This window comes from Elgaria multicarinata, chromosome 1 (genome assembly GCF_023053635.1).
Source record: "Elgaria multicarinata webbii isolate HBS135686 ecotype San Diego chromosome 1, rElgMul1.1.pri, whole genome shotgun sequence".
Classification (NCBI taxonomy): Eukaryota; Metazoa; Chordata; class Lepidosauria; order Squamata; family Anguidae; genus Elgaria; species Elgaria multicarinata.
The window spans coordinates 126099032-126112516 of NC_086171.1; positions in this window are offsets into that span (position 1 = coordinate 126099032).

Here is a 13485-nt window from a genome sequence, read left to right on the forward strand (position 1 = left end):
TCTGGCTTTGAGTGTAGAGTTACTGTTTTTCAAAATTGCCAGTGCGGTGGTCCTCCATCTGGATTGGGACTCTAGCATGGGAGGGGGGGAGAAGGTTTAGTGGGCTTCAACCCTTTGCACTCCCAATCTGGATCTGGGCCCCTGGGCCTGGAATTTGAACTCACAAAAAGTGTGCCATTGAAGTGAATGGATACTTTTTTGGTAATGTAAGTTACAGGTGTGGGGCCCCTCAATCTGGATTCAGGCTGCAGCAGAAGCAAAGGGTTAAAGCCTCCCTAGCTCCAGCACACACTAGGATACTGATCCAGATTGGGCAGGCATGTTGGTAACTTTTGGAGGGAAAATGAGCACTCAAGGCCAGAACGATGCAGCTAAGGTAATGTGTAGTTTGGCCCCAAATGGAACACAAGTAGTAAATTGTTGTGCCAGATGCCAGCATTTCCCACGTGCCCCATGCTCTGTTTCATTTTTCCATCATAATTGCACACCCATGCCATTTGTTAAATCTACAACAGTCCCCTTCAAGCCAGGGGTTTTAAGATAAAATGATGTTCTTCCAAATGATGGTGTCTTCCAAGAGCTTCCAATCATACCTAGCGAAACCCTGGTTGTTACACACGTGTGTGCATGCATATCCTTTACTTTGCATTTTTGGGGAAGGAAACAGCTTATGGGGAGATGAAAAGGAAGAGCCAAATGCAAAACAAGTGATGCCTTATTAACTAGAAACTGATGTGGTTTGCCCTTGAGTCAAAAAGGGCAGAAGTAAAGGGTCAGGGACAGATTTTCCTTCCTAAATGCCATTGGCATTTTATAAATAGATAATGAGTAGGTGAGAAATAGCTGATGAGCTCCCGATACACTGGTTTGAATATCTAGGCTATTTGCTCGGAAATGGTCTCATGCCTAGAAGGACCCAGGAATTACTATCAGTGTGTTATAGTAGGAATTTGCCTTAACTAATCCTGTGCATACCTCATGGGGTGGGGTGGGGGAGATAATATGTTTTTACTTTATAGGTAGGATTGTAAATGCCTTTATTTAGATTTTACAGTGTGTCGTATTTCATTGATGCATATTTATTGGAATAATGTTTTAAATTAATAAAGTACTGAGGAATCTTGGGAGTAGTATTTATTTCATTAGAAACCTTTAATCAAACTAGTACTATGATCCTTAAGAGACTGACTTGGAGATCAGAACTACAGATCTATGAGCTTGTGCCCCCAATGATGTAGGATTGAACTTGAAAGCATGTATAGAACATTCATGCAATTCATATACATGTCTCTATGGGCTTGCCATGGACCAGGCCCATATAATATATATATATATATATATATATATATATATATATATATATATATATATCAGACCATCTGCTAAAAACAGCAAAACAGGACAGTTTCTAGTTTTACATCAACATTAGCCAATATGATGTCCCTTTAAACCCAGCTTCGGCATGAGCATTTGTGTCATTTCAATGACACATATTCATCAGTCTTACTTGTTGATCAATAAGAGTAGTACAGTTGTGCTATTAAGTCATAGAGCTGACATATTTTCAAAAATAACCTCTGCTTTTGAAGTAACTTACTTATTGGTATTTATTACTCTCAGTACTTGCCCAGTGAGCAAAAGTGGTTTAAATATTCTTTTATTATTCATCTCTTTATAAGGTGATGAATTGAGGCTCTGACAAATCATAACCCCAGTCCAAATACAAGGATTTGAAATGTTGTCTCCCATTCAGGAGAGGACACTCACATGGTATAGCCTTCCCAGCAATGTGTAATATCAGAAAGTAATGGGGGGCTGCAATCCTATGCCCCCTTCCTTTGTAGTAAACCCTATGGGGTTATTTCTGAGGACCTATTTCTGAGTATATATTGCACAGTGAGAAACAGAATATTTGAATGTTCCTTGCTTATGGAAAGCTAGCCATTCAAGGATCGAATCCTAGCTCCCCCTCCCCTGCTCCACCACGCACAACATGCTATTGCGAGGAGATTTTTCTAACATGTGGAAGTGTTCGGTCATGTGATTTCCCACTGCATTCTCAAGTTTTACAGTTCCAGGAGGGTTATGCCACATGATTCTTCTTAACACATACTGTAGACTGGACCACAGAGAACATCTACACAAAATATTCAAGCATGTCTTGGAGCTGTTCATCACCACCACAGATGTCAGCTCTCATGACTCTGTGGCAGATGTATCCACAGTTTGCATGGAAAACTAAGAGCATTGTGTTTGTCAGGGTGGGGGTGGGGATGCGGTATCAATAGTACACACACACACACACACACACACACACACACACACACAAGACCATGTCAAAATCCTTTCCATACCACCATCCTGTTCGTTTTTCACGCTATGTCTGTATTTCCAGTTGTATCCTAAAGCACTTAATGACATGGCCATGATGTTCCTTTGGAAGCTGGGGGGTTGCCTTCTTCTGTAGTGAATTGGGGTGAATACAGGTGGCCACAGCATTGCCACTTCTTCTCTCTTTTTCTTTTATAAGAAGAAGCTCCACATGGTGAACTCTAGCTGAGGGCTGGAAGAGTTGTCTGCAAGCTCTGGCTATTATGATGACCTGAGGACTTACCACAGGAAAGTCTCTGTGTGTAAACTTAGCTCACTGCATGTCCAGAACTTATAGGATAACGCCCCCCCCTTCCTCCGCCTCCTGCAATACTAAGAACCATTTATTATTCCACATGGGATCTTTCAAAGCAATGATCATAGGATAAACACAAGGGTCATCCCCACATCCCGCAAAGGCCAAATAAGACAGACAAAAAGGAGTACAGTTTCAAAGAAAATTTTTAACAGTGAAAAGGGGGAAATGTGTTAATAATCTAACCAGCTAGGAATCAGAACAAATTATTGAGACTGTTACAGTGTGAAATTTGAAGATTGTAAATATCTTTCTTAATGTTATTACTTAGTTGCATTAAAAATGTATAGTGTATATTATGTGACTCATTATTCATGAAGCAGGTTCCATACCTTTTGTCTGCCAGAGTAACTGAAGGAAAGGGGAATAGGAGACGCCGCAGCGCACACCTTTGTTTCTCTCGCTGAATTTTTAATAACACCTCCAGCTAGCCAGTTGGTGAAGCTCTGCGCCCACCTAAGAGTGGAAAGGCAGAGCTATCACAGAAAGACAAACCCTTTCAGGAGCTAATTTGAGCTTGTGTTCATTCACGCCGGTGATGATTAAATTACCTATCAAGTGTGCCGAGCTATCATGATTCAGGGCTCCGAAGAACAAGGTGGATTTCACCTGATTGATTTAAAATACTGGTGGGGGGGGAAGGGAGAACAGATGAACTGAGGAAAGAAACAACAAAGAAGCCACCCTTTGCTTTCAGGTGTTATCTTTTGCTCTTGACAGAAAATGCATGATTTTTATAGTTTGTAAGTGTCCAAAATGCTTGCTTGCTTGCTTTTCCTCCTCCTCCTCCTCCTCCTTTTTGCCCTACACTTCCTTCCAGGTGGGAAACTCAGGCAGGACCAACCCTATCATTGGGCAGAGTGAGGCAACTGCCTCAGGTGGCAGTTGTTGGGGGTGGCAGAAACAGCCCCCGACTGTTCCCCTCTGTTGGAAAACAGAGTTTTGTGTGCCACATGGTCCACCCTGCACTCCCTAAATAGGCCTGTTGCCCTCAAGTGTGGCAGAGGATACTTTCCCATTGTCAGTATTGGTCAGATTCTACTGGCAGTCCAGTCAGCTTCTATATGGAGAATGTGGGAGAGCCCTGAGCTCTGGTTTGTAAACATGGTTCTCCCCACTTCATCTGCATTTTACCCTTAGAACCTCCCAGTGAGGTAGGTTAAGTTACACCAGCCTTTCCCACTCTGGTGTTCTCCAGATTTAGTGGACTACATCTCCATCACCAGATTTGGGGAAACTGGATTAGGCTGAGAGATTAGGGGCCTTGCTAGATGATGGGGTAGCCCGGTGCGAGCCCCGAGCAGGCCCCTGTGCGTCCAGATGACACACAGGGGATCCCGGGCTCAGGCAGGTGTAACCTTCCCTTGGCCTGGGATAACAGGCACTGGTTGTGGCCTGGTATTTCCTGCGGTCTTGGGGGCGTATAGGCCATTCCGCCGCTTTTCCCAGCTACCGCATTTACTCACGAGTAGCTGGGAAAAGCAGTGCACAGCGCTCCACAGGAGTGCTGCAGCCATCAGGGCAGGGTGGGGAGATGGGGGGGGAACGGAGCCAGGGGGGGAATGGGGGGAATCGGAGATCGTGGGCAGGCAGGTGGGGGGGATCTTGGGCAGGGGGGAAATCGGGGGCAGGAGGGAACGGGGAACCCTTTTTTTTAAAAAAAACCTACTTTTATCGTTGGTGCGCTCCTGCGCACATGGCCCCTTTAAGTTCCCAAACAAAATGGCCGACGCAATAGGGCTTTCCTTTACCCCGTCACGTCGACGTGTGGATAGGAGCGACAGCCCACGCTACTTCTAGTGCGGGCTGGCCCCTCCACACGCCAGGATTTTAAGGTAGGTCTAGCAAGGCCTTTGGTTAGATTGACTGACCCGGGGTCACCCAGTGAGTTTCATGGTTAAGTGAGGCTTTGATCCCAGGTCTCCATAATCCCAGTCCGTCATTCTGACCTTCATGCCACAAACTTCATGATCAGCATCCTGTAGACAAATTAATTATTGGGGAAAATATGCTAAAATGCCTCTCAAGCTCAAGGGATGCAAACCTATGCATGTTTAGAGAGAGAAAAGTCTTACAACTTACAACATTCCCAAGCCAACATGGCTGGCTGGGGAATGCTAGGCATTGTAGGACTTTTTTTTCTCACTAAACATGCATAGAGTTGCACTCTACATGCACCAAAGTATGTAGCTTTGCAAAATACAACCTGGCAAAAGACATGTATTCATGGCTTTTAAACTATTAGTAGGAACCCTAAATGTATATGTTATGCATGGGCTTTGTAGAATACAACAGTACAGAACTCGCACAAAATCTTGGCATAGGTTTTGAGGAGACATGACAATGTTGGCTTTGGGATGTTCAATATGGCCGCTACAAGGGTACATCACTTACTGTTTTGTAGGGGGCACTCAAAACTTTGGGATAAGTTTTGAGCTAATGTGATAATATTTGGGGGGCAGTTGTTGGGGTGGTGGTGGCAGAAAGGAACGCCTGCTGGTGGCACAAACCAGCACAATTCTTTAACATAGGACGAGGGTACCAAATCTGGTGGGTTGTTGTTAATGGAGCTCAATTGCAGCTCTGCAGATTGTGGGAAACAACTATGAATAAAATGTGAACCGCCCAGGGAGCTTCAGCTATTGGCCAGTATACAAATGCAATAAAAAAATAAAAATAATTAAAAATCGATAACTAGGGGAACACAACAAGCTCCCATTTGTTTGCCTTATACTTTGCCTTGGCAATAATACCCAACTATCACTATGAGTGACATTGAAGCATACTTACATATTGTCCCAATTCACAGAGCGTAACAACCCACACGTGGGCGTGAGCATGCATGCTAGTTTCCTGTGCGCCCACCTGCTCCTGCGGCAATAAACAATCCAGGGATGCTCCATCCCTGGGTTGTTTATTGTGATGTCTGAACAACCCAGAGTTTGTTCCCATGGTTCAAAAGATAACAATTAGAGATGTGAGGGCCTGGATAAAAAAAATGGAAGGCAGGAGGCAGAGCCAGAAACAATGGAAAAGAACAACAAAAAACTTTTTCCTATTATTTTCCAGAATGCTTGGGAAAATTTCAGGGAAATGTTTTTCCCAAGCCTTCACCAATCTAATAATGTTGTTATCGCTCTTAATTTTCAGGAGCATTACAAGTATGTTGGTCAGGGAAGTCCAGATGAATATTTTCATTTGTAAGTAAGTAAGCCTGGAAAATTACATTGGATTAATAGAGAATTTATTTAATTAGTCAATTTACCAACCCAAAGAAGACAGCTCTAAGCCAGACTTCCCCAAGCTGGTGCAGTGCACTCCAGGTGTGACTTCAGCCCCCATTAGCCCTATTCAGCATGGCTAATGGTCAGGAATTCTGAAAATTGCAGTCAAAAGTCTCTGGTTGGCACCAGGTTGGGGAAGACAGCTCTAACAGGTTATAGTCCCCTTGGATGGAAGCAACATGGTCTCTCTGGTGGCAATATCCAATCTTCCAAACATTTTGGTCTGTAGGATTTCCTGTAGGATGAACCTGCAGGAAAATCGCTATAAGATTTTATTTATTTATTTATTTATTTATTTATTTATTTATTTATTACATTTCTATACTGCCCAATAGCCGGAGCTCTCTGGGTGGTTCACAGAAATTAAAACCGTTCAAAGTATAAAACAACAGTATAAAACCATAATATAAAATACAATATAAAAGCTCAACCAGATAAAAACAGCAGCAATGCAAAATTACAAATTTAAAACACCATGTTAAAATGTATTTATAGATTGTTAAAATGCTGGGAGAATAAAAAGGTCTTCACCTGGCATCTAAAAGCATATAATATAGGTGCCAAGCGAACCTCCTTAGGGAGCTCATTCCACAGCCGGGGTGCCACAGCAGAGAAGGCCCTCCTCCTGGTAGCCACCTGCCTCACTTCCTTTGGCAGGGGCTCGCAGAGAAGGACCCCTGAGGATAACCTTAGGATCCGGGCAGGTACATATGGGAGGAGGTGTTCCTTCAGATAACCTGGCCCCAAGCCCTTTAGGGCTTTAAATGTTAATACCAGCACTTTGAATCGGGCCCGGACCTGGACTGGCAGCCAATGAAGCTGGAAAAGGACTGGCGTAATGTGGTCTCGTTGGCCAGTCCCTGTTAGTAAGCGTGCTGCCCTGTTTTGTACCAGTTGAAGTTTCCGGACCGTTTTCAAAGGCAGCCCCACGTATAACGCATTGCAGTAATCCAAACGAGAGGTTATCAGAGCATGGATAACTGTAGCTAAGCTATCTCTGTCCAGATAAGGGCGAAGCTGGTATATCAGCCTGAGCTGATAAAAGGTGCTCTTTGCCACTGAGTTCACCTGTGCCTCAAGTGACAGTTCTGGATCCAAGAGCACCCCCAAACTACGGACCGGATCCTTTAGGGGGAGTGCAACCCCATCTAAGACCAGGCAAACATCACCTTGCCGGACAGATGAACCACCCGCTAACAGTACCTCCGTCTTGTCTGGATTGAGTTTCAGTTTATTAGCCCTCATCCAGTCCATTACCGTGCCCAGGCACTGGTTCAGAACAGTCACTGCCTCACCTGGGTTTGATGAAAAGGAAAGGTAGAGCTGGGTATCATCTGCATATTGATGACACCTCAGTCCACATCTCCGGATAACCTCCCCCAGCGGCTTCATGTATATGTTAAACAGCACAGGGGATAAGATAGAGCCCTGTGGAACCCCATGGCTTAGGAGCCACGGCACAGAGCAATAATCCCCCAGCACCACCTTCTGGAATCGGCCATCCAAGTAGGAGCGGAACCAATGCAACGCAGTACCTCCCACTCCCAGCTCAGACAACCTATCCAGAAGGATACCATGGTCGATGGTATCGAAGGCCACTGAGAGGTCCAGGAGAACCAACAGGGTCGCACTCCCCCTGTCTCTCTCCCGGCAGAGGTCATCCCACAGGGCGACCAAGGCAATTTCCGTTCCAAAACCAGGCCTGAAACCCGATCGAAATGGATCTAGATAATCCATTTCATTCAAGAGTGCCTGGAGTTGTCCTGCAACCACCCGCTCAAGCACCTTGCCCAGGAAGGGGATATTAGCCACCGGCCTGTAGTTGTTAACATCCTGCGGGTCCAGGTTAGGCTTCTTCAGGAGTGGTCTAATTACCACTTCTTTTAAAGAGGCCAGCACCACTCCCTCTCTCAAGGAGGCATTTACAACCTCCTGGACCCAGCCAGCGATCCCCTCCTTATTTCATGTAATGAGCCAAGAGGGGCAAGGGTCAAGCACACAGGTGGTCGACCGGACTTGGCCAAGCAGCTTGTCCACATCCTCGGGCCTCACTAACTGAAACTCATCCAATAAAGCTGAACCAGACGGCGCTCTGAAAGCCTCTACTAGTGGAGCTGCATTAAGTGTGGTGTCCAATTCATGACAAATCTGAGTGACTTTATCTTCAAAGTGCCGTGCAAACTCGTCACAGCGTGCTACCGAGGGTGCCACCATCTCTCGCCCTGGCCCAGAGTGTAACAGGCCATGAACCACCCGGAAAAGCTCCGCCGGACGACACTGAGAAGATGCAATGCTGGTGGAAAAGAACTGTCTCTTTGCCACCCTCACCGCCACAGAATAGGCTCAATAGTGAGCTCTAACCCCTGTTCGATCAGACTCAGCACGAGTTTTCCTCCACCTGCGTTCTAGCCGTCTCCCCTCTTGCTTCATTGCCCTCAGCTCAGGTGTATACCAAGGATCCTAAAATGATATTCCTCCAGTTTGTGGACAGGTTACCTCTGTGAGAAGATTCTTTAGTTTTTGGAGCTGCAAAACATTACAGTAGACAAAGTTTAGAAGCCCCCTAGATTGCCATTGAAGAGGCAGGTTTCTTAAACATAGGGACCATTTAACTATGCGAAAGGGAGTTGGGAAACCAGCTCTAGAACAGAGGCAAAGGTTAAGTTTGAAACATGCATGTTTCATTGAGCCACAGTTGCTTACAGAAAGGAAAGCTCTGATTAGGGTACTACCGCCTGGCTGACTGTTCCTAATAATAGCGATAGCAGGAGAGGAGATGGTGTCCAGGAGTGGGGAGGGTGATAGGCAGGTGGTAAAGTGGTACTTGGAGGTCCAACCAAAATGGGATAATGTAAGTTGCAATGGCAAGGAGTAGGCTACACAAGAGGCATAATGGATGGACTTAGAGAGAGATGGGATAGCTGATGGGAGTTGAAGCCCAAAATATCCAGAGGGCACCAGGTTGGGGAAGGCTGGCAGTAGAGTACAAGTAAATCATGGATGTTAATTACAATAAAGTGAGTAGTGAACATGCTATTGTCAGAATCATCCATTGACTTCTAGCTGCCACGATGAGTCTTCCCCAGAACAAAATGCTTATTCATCATATTAGGCACAGTGCGAGGGTGAGGCCAACAAAATACACATGTAAAGCCCATCATGGCTGAGCCTCTAGGCAAGAACAGCCTGGCTCCTGTTGAAAGCGATCCTCCGATCCCACCACCTGTCATCATAGCGGGCATGTTGCTAATAAGCGATTGATCCAAGGGCCAAACCTGGAGAGACATCTGTAGGCAGGTGATGCATCTCCCAACAGTTGCAGGTTTTGTTTGCTGTTGTAACGCAGACCAAACAGACAGGAAGTGTCCCAATAGTGCCACTATTGAAATGCACCAGCATGGAGCTGAGAATTTGGTGCAGCTTTGGGGGGTGCTGATCCCTCATTCCCTCGGATCGTTTTTCCAGTCAAAATTGGGACGTCCTGGCGGCTCTCCTAACTACAAGGAAACGATACAGGGATCCTGCGGTTCAATTTTTTTTAAAAAAAGAAAAGCTGCCTGAAGTCTGATCCTGCATCTCTCGGCATCTCATCTAGTATGGCGGCAGCTCATCGTATGAATCTTTATCGCACCTGCTTGTTATATACATATAAAATATAAGAAGAGCAAACATCAAGCTGGAGGAAAAGACGTCTGTATCTATAAAAATGTCAGGCATGTCTCCTGTGGGGACATTTACTGCCTATTGCCTGACAAAGATTAACTTGGTATCGCTCATAAAATCTTTCAGAAAAAAGTAAAAAGGGAGACATTTGGATTGGTAGCTGCCTTAATATTCTGATTTTCTTCAACACAGTAAAAAAGAGAAAAAGGAGAAGGGTTGGATTCAGATTTGGTCATCCTTAGAATAGCCCCATTGAAATCAATGATACTTAAGTGAGTCATGATTAACTTAAACCCCATGTATTTCAATGGGTCTACTCTAAGGATGACCAAATCTGGATCTAACCCAGAGAGTACTAAGAGTGTCATCACACGGGAAAATTGGGTTTGCTTACTGTTGCTTCTAAGGAGACTGGGGGTGGGGGGGCTCCGAAGTGCTGAGGCATCCCGAAGCTTCAGAGCCAAATGCTGCACATCTCACCGTAGTGTAGAAGACTGGGGTGACCTATGGGCCTGGCTGATGCCCAGGCACAAATTCTTGATGGACAACAGTTCTTTCAGTTTGTTATTTTTAAAATAGAATTGGACAAAGCAGGCCTTTAAATAGAGGACTGTCCTCTGTAAACGATGACGCTCACCCTAAAAGTGGGTCCTTGTTGTGTTTGCAGCTGCTGAGCCTTGTAGAAATAGTATTAACTGCTGACCCAATCAGCAAATAAAATTTGTGCCCCATTTCTTCTTCTCAGCCCATGCTACTTTTACTTAGCCCATTTTTCTCCCCTCTGAGCGGATGGTCAATTTACTGTCACAGACCCTCCCCCTTAATAGTTAGAACATTGATATTTGTGAAAATATTGTAGCAGCTGTGCACAGTGGTTTCATTAGACATGTGCATTTCAATTCAACTAAAGACACTGGAATCAAAGGATCAAATAACTAACCTGAGCCCTATTGATTAAATGGCTTGTAACGGTGACTAGCTTCTTTTGGATCAGGGATGCAGTGTGCACAAGACGAAAGCAGCGGCTAACCTATAATTTATATTGTCATCTATATGAACAATATATATTTGTAGAATCATATTCTACAAAAGTATTGCTCAAGCCAGACACTTTGAACAGAGACTCAACATGCGAAGGGCCGGGGGGGAACAGCAATGATTGAAAACACACCCAATCGTTCACAAAGTGTGAGTAGCAATCAGGATCAATAATGAAGTTCACCCATAGCTGGAAAAAAGAAAAAGAGCAGAGAAGAACCATGCACAAGATCCAGTCAAGTTGGGTTTCAAAGAATGGGTAAAAGGGAAGCAAACAGAAAGGCAACGGTTGTGTGTTCCATCCACTTCGAAGCACAGTGATGCAACCTGGATTGGGGAAGACACTGTGAAGGAAATACACGTTAGAACATATCACCGTTGGACTGAAATCAAACGAGAGGTGGCAAACGGACGGCGAAGCAATCACGCTATCTTGACTGGCCACAAAATCAGTCTAGAGATTGCTAAACCTGTAGGAAATGGAGTGTTAATGAGGGCCCCCTTCCATAGGCACCTGACAGTGAACGAACCAAACTGCTCTTCTACCGCAGATTGGCTCACAACACCGAGAAATTGCATGGGATGAGAAATCACACAGGAAATAAAGGAAGAAGAAGAAAGCCACCCGGGTCTCTTCGTGATAAGAGAGGAGGGAAAACACAGGTCAACACCAAGTAAAAAGTTTCCACTTAAGGCATTATGATGTTCAGTGTTTGACTACTAATGGAAACACTGGTGATCGAAAGGCAAAAATGTTGCATCATATTATTACTACTCATGCTAATTAATAATAATAAAATAATATTATGCTCTGAAAGCTCCTATTTTGAACATTGGGCCCAGAATTAACCGTGGCTTCAAGGGGATTGCAAAGTCCCATAAAATGCATAGGATGGCCTTTAGGCATGAATCTTTGCCTTCAGGTTTTAAAAATGTGGGGGGGGGGTTGCCTGAAAAAAAAGTGCCTCCTGTGCATAATATATGCAGACTGAACACTGCAAATGAAAAACAAACACACATTTCATCTCTTCCCCCTGCTCCCTGCCCGCTGAGATTAAGGGCGAGAAGAAAGGCTGTTTATTTCTTGTGTGCCAACGATTGGGCTTGTGCTTTACATTGAAGTGAGGCAAACAGTTTTAGGTTTCTGTAGAGGGAGGCAGAAAGCCAGATTGAGGTGGCAACTACTGGCAGTTGATTTGGAGTGTCATGAAAGGGCAGCAAATTATAAGTCATTTAGGGGGCAATCCTATCGCTTGCGCCATCAATGATCAGAAGCCCCTGAAGTCGGAGGCACCTGATCATTCGGTGCAGGGCAAGAGGAGTGGTCTTCGCCTCCCTGCCCTCCTCCCGCCATGCAGATTCTGCTAGACGGGCTTTTATACCATCTAGTGAGGGTGCTTTCGACAAGGAGGGAATGAGGTTGGAAAAGGCTTAGGATAACTCGTATCCTGGCCTCTCTGATCGCCTTCCCTCCCCACCCACCAGAATGCCCCCTTTCTTCCTCTTCTGAGGTCGGAGACAGCCAACGCAGTTTTTTTCCATGCCAGCTCCATGGGACTGGGGAAGAAGGGTGGACCTCTGACTTCCCATTCCAAGGTCAGAGTGCTCTCTTTGACCTTGGAAGGGGGATTGCAAACAAATCCAAGCTCGTCCAGGGACCATACAATTGCTCTCTTGATCTATTCTTAGGGGTGAGGCATTTTGGGATTTTCTGCCTCAGATGCCAAAATAATTTGGCTGGCTTTCTTGGCGGGAGGTGAGGGGTGATTTGCTTCTCCGCCTGAGGCAACAAGATGTCCTAGGCTGGTCCAGGCCACGTTTCAAAGACAAGCTCAAAGCCTATGTTGGTGATATATTCTCTATTCAAATTTTAAAAATAAGCAACGGAGCATTTACTGTGGTTAGCTTTGTGTACGTGCCTCACAACAACAATATGGGTGTTCCTGAATAATATTGCAGGTGATCTGACCAGTAGGTGGAGGGAGGTGCTGCTTCCTGCCCAAACAAAATGGCCACGTATCTCGCCACGGTATCAATCTGGCTGGGGAAATGCTGGCTTTGTGGTTTTCTTATCTGATATGACAACTCTTACAACTCTGCTTTTATTTACTGAATGCTGAACGTCTCTGAAATGTGTACCTAAGTGTTCCCCTTGTGTGTCACACGTTAAAATAGGCAGACGTTACAGATAAAATGACAAGGATAAAAATACACATGTTGCAGGGAAGTACATGCTAAAAGCAGCTTCTCTGAGCATTCCTCGGTGGGGTGCTCCCGTCACTGGAACCAATGCCAGTAGGTTCCCCATTACACTACCTCCGTACCATACGAGTCTGGAGTATTATTTTTCATAATAAAAAAAGGGGGGGTTCCTGTTTAATAACATTGGAAGCAGCCTAAGCCTGAGTCAGTCCATGAGTCAATATAGCTGTTGCCTACTCTAAGTGGCAGCACTACTCCAGGCGCAAAGGTGAATGAGGGGGCTTTTGCCATACCTGCTTCCTGGGCCTCATCTTCATGAGCACAGGAGGAGTGTGCATTGTTGTTATTCTCTACTGTATGCTGAAATCAGCTCCATGCTATCATGGTTACACGACAGAGCCAGCCAGAAAAGGCATACTTCGGGGGCCGGGGGGCAGAGTAGAACTAACATTATTGAGAGAGGCGCTTGTTACTCACCCCTCTTGAAGTTCCCCCTTTCACTACAGTTTAATGAATGGGAAAAGGGAGTAACCAATCCACAATACTGGCTCCCCATGAGAACGTCCCACCAGCGCAGATAAAGGTCACTCCCAAAAGTATCATGCCAGCCCT